The sequence below is a fragment of the Tursiops truncatus genome, chromosome X (genome assembly GCF_011762595.2).
Source record: "Tursiops truncatus isolate mTurTru1 chromosome X, mTurTru1.mat.Y, whole genome shotgun sequence".
Lineage (NCBI taxonomy): Eukaryota > Metazoa > Chordata > Mammalia > Artiodactyla > Delphinidae > Tursiops > Tursiops truncatus.
This window is the reverse complement of record NC_047055.1, coordinates 72340638-72345092: the sequence shown is the minus strand read 5'-3', so window position 1 is coordinate 72345092 and position 4455 is coordinate 72340638.

The window sequence follows — 4455 nt, the reverse complement described above, 5'->3', positions numbered from 1 at the left end:
TGTTGAATTTAGTTTGGTAGTATTTTGTTGAAGGTTCTTGCATCTATATTCCTTAGAGTTACTGGCCTATAATTTTTTTGTAGTGTCTTTGTCTCATTTTTATATCAGAGTGATGGTGGCTTTGTAGAATGAATTTGGGAGTATTCAATCATCTTCCATATTTTGGAATAATTTGAGGATAGATGTTAGTTTTCTTATATAAGTTTGGGAAAAAATTCTTGTGAAGCCATGCAATCCTGGGCTTCTGTTGTAGTTTTTTAAATTGTAAATTAAATTTCACTACTAGTGATCTGTCTGCTCAGATTGTCTATTTCTTCCTAAGTCAGTCTTTGAAGATTGTATATTTCTAGGCATTTGTCCAGTTCGTTTAGGTTGTCCAGTTTGTTGGCATATAACTTTGCACAGTGTTCTCTTATGATTTTTTTGTATCTCTGTGATGTCTATTGTTACTTCTCCTCTTTTGTTTTGTATTTGGTTTATTTGTCTTCACTCTTTTCTTCTTGATGAGCCTTGCCAAAAATAAATCAATTTTGTTTATCTTTACAAAGAACAAGCTCCTGGTTTCATTGATCTTTTCTGTTGTTTTTTTGTGTGTACTTATTTGTTTCCTCTCTGATCTTTATTATTTCCTTCCTTTTACTGACTTTGGTTTTTTTTTTTTTTTTCCTTTTCAAATTCCTTTAGATGGAAAGCTTGTTTGTGTATTTGAGATTTTTCTTGTTTTTAAGGTAGGACTTTATCACTATAAACTATCTCTTAGAACTGCTTTTGCTGCATCCAGAGTTTTAAAGTTGTGTTTATATTTTCATTTGTCTTAAGGTATTTTCCAATTTCCTCTTTGATTTCTTCATTGACCCATTGGTTTTATAAATATCATATGGTTTAGTCTCAATGTGTTTGTGTTTTTCCCATTTTTATTTCTGTAATTGATTTCTAGTTTCAGACCATTGCATTTGGAAAAAAATTTGATAGACGTTCTTTCTGCTTAAATGTGTTAGACTTGTTTTGTGGCCTAGCATGTGACCTATCCTGATGAATGTTCCATGTACACTTGCAAAGAATGTGTATTTTGCTGTTTTTAGATGACATGTCCTATAGATACTTATTAAGTCTAACTGGTCTATTGTGTCCTTTAAGACCACTGTTGCCTTATTGATTTTCTGCCTGTATGATCTGTCCATTGATGTAAGTGTGGCATTAGAGTCCCCTAGTATTCTCTTATTGTTGTCAATTTCTCCATTTTTATGTTAATTTTTAAAATATACAGCAGGTTCTTATTAGTTATCTATTTTATTCATATTAGTGTATATATGTTAATCTGTCTGTTAACATTTGCTTTACATATATATTGTTGCTTCTCTATTGGGTGCATATATGTTAATGTGTGCAATATCCTCTTCTGGTATTGATCTCTTTATTATTATATAATGCCCTTCCTTGTCTTTTGATATAGACTTTGTTTTAGAGTTTATTTTTTATGATATAAGCATCCCTACCCCAGATTTCCTGTCATTCCCATTTGTATGAAATATCTTTTTTCCATCCTCTCACTTTCAGTGTGAGTGTGCCTTTATTTCTAAAGTGAGTCTCTTGTAAGCAGCATATAGATGTGTCTTATTTTTTAATCCAATCAGCCATTCTTTGTCTTAAGGATCATTTAGTCCATTGATATTTAAAGTACATACTGATAGGTAAGTACTTATTGCCATTTTATTACTTGTTTTATGTTTATTTATAGGTCTTCCCTGTTTTTTTTTTCTTCTTTTAGTTTCTTTTCTTGTAGTTTGATGATTTTATTTAGTCATGTGCTTCTGTTCCTTTCACTCATTTTGTGTATTTGTGGTTACCATGGGGTTGATATATGTTGAATGATAACTATATCTATATGTTTTAAACAGGTGGTCATGTATGTTCAAACACTTTCTAAAAGATCTGTATTTTTTACTCCTTTCTCCCATGCTTTTTGGTTTTGATGGCATATTTTACATTTTTATGTTTATTCCTTGACTATTTTAGTTATACGAGTTTTACAATTTTTTGTCTTTTAATCTTCATACTAGTTTATTTTTCTTGTTGTTCCACAACGTTAACTATATATTTGCCTTTACTAGTGGGATTTTTTACTTTCCTATATATACTTACTTCTTGTTATAGCCTTTTCTTTTCCACATAGGGAAGGCCCTTTAGCATCTCATTTAGGATCAGTTTAATATTGATGAAGTCTTTTAGTTTCTGCTTGTCTGAGAAGTTCCTTCTTTCTCTTTGTATTCTAAATGATCTAGGTTGCAGATTTTCCCTTACAGAACTTAAAATATAGAATGCCATTCACTTCTGACCTGAAAAGTCTGCAGAAAAATCAGACACTTTTTCTCTCTTACTGCCTTTACAATTCTGTCATCTTTAATTTTGTATTTAAATTGTGATATATCTTGGTGTGGGTCTGTTTGTGTTCATCTTTTATTTTTCTTTTATTTTTAAAATTTTATTGGAGTATAGTTGATTTAAAATGTTGTGTTAGTTTCAGGTGTACAGCAAGGTGATTCAGTTATACATATACATATATTCATTCTTTTATTTTTGAATCTTTTCTCATATAGGTTATAACAGAATATTTTTTTATTAAACAAGCAAATGTAAATGATTTTTATTAGATTCCTCTTGTCGTTCTAACATTTTCCTAATACATGCCCTTTTATTTTTTATGTTTTTAACATCATCATTGGAGTATAATTGCTTTACATTGTTGTGTTAGTTTCTGCTGTATAACAAAGTGAATCAGCTGTATGTATACATATATCCCCATATCCCCTCCCTCTTGCATCTACCTCTCACCCTCCCTATCCCACCTCAGTCACAAAGCACTAAGCTGATCTCCCCATGTTACAGAATATTGAGTACAGCTCCCTGTGCTATATGGATACCAAAGGGGAAAAGTGGAGGGGAGGGATAAATCAGGATCTTGGGATGAACATACACACACTACTATATATAAGATAGATAACCAACAAGTACCTACTGTTTGTGTTCATCTTGTTTGTGACCCTCTGTGCTTCCTTGTATCTTAATATCTGTTTCCTTCTTCAGGCTTGGGAAATTTTCAGCCATAATTTCATTAAACATATTTTCAACCCCCTTCTCTCTCTTTCTCCTTCTTGTACCCCTAATATGTAAATGATTCATGTTATCTCAAAGATCCCTTAAAGTGTTTTCATTTTTAAAATTTGTTTTCTTTTTGCTCTTCTGATTATGTGATTTTCATTATTCTGTCTTCCAGATCACTTATACATTCTTGTGTATTGCTGATCCTGCTGTTTATTCCTTCTAGTGGGTTTTTCATCTCAGTTATTGTATTCTTTAGTTCTGACTAGTTCTTTTTTATATTTTCTAGTTCCTTGTTAAAATTCTCACTGTTCATCTAATTTTCCCTAATTCAATAAGCAATATTATTCCTAATGCTTTGAATTCTTTTTCTTGTTAATTATTTCTCTTTTGTTACTTGTTTTTGTTAGTTTTCTCTTGCTCTTTCTTTTTTATAAATTTATTTACTTATTTTGTTTTTGGCTGCATTGGGTCTTCATTGCTACATGCAGGCTTCCTCTAGTTGTGGTGAGCAGGGGTTACTCTTCGTTGCAGTGCACAGGCTTCTCATTGCAGTGGCTTCTCTTGTTGCAGAGCACAGGCTCTAGGCATGTGGGCTTCAGTAATTGTGGTGCACAGGCTCAGTAGTTGTGGCTTGTGGGCTGTAGAACGCAGGCTCAGTATTGTGGCACAAGGGCATAGTTGCTCCGTGGCATGTGGGATCTTCCTGAACCAGGGCTTGAACCTATGTCCCCTGCATTGGCAGATGGGTTCTTAACCACTGTACCACCAGGGAAGTCCCCTCTTGCTCTTTCAATTGAGACAAATTCTTCTGTCATTTTATTTTGCTTCTCTGTATGAAATTATGTGAAATAGTTACCCATGGTATTCTTGAAAGGGTATCTTTATGTGGGAGCATTCCTACACATTCTGGTTGTGTCCTATGGCTTTGGTGGAAGAACTGGATTTGATGTGAATATGAGTCATGTGTTTCCTCAAAGTGTGCTGGAAGCTATCACCTTGTTAGACTGGAGTTGGAAGGGCTAGGATCAGAGCCAGGTGTGAGGGGATTCCCTTCTACTCAGTGACTTTCACTGCCCTATCTGAGGGTGGGGTCAGGCCCCAACTTGCTGGAGCAGAATCATTGAGGTTTGGGTCCAATCTGCCTCATTTTCCTTTAAGTGTGTACGCTTCTCCCTCCCAGTCCCAGCACCTTCAGCCCCAGAGGGGAGCAGTACTGGAGTAGGAGCAGCCAGTGTGGGTATTCAGCGAGGGTCAGGTTGTGGGGTGTGGCAGTCTGGTCACCATCAGAAATCTGGATTGCCTCTGATGAGCCTCCTGTGCAATCATGAGTAATGGCTGTCTCTTAACTGCCCA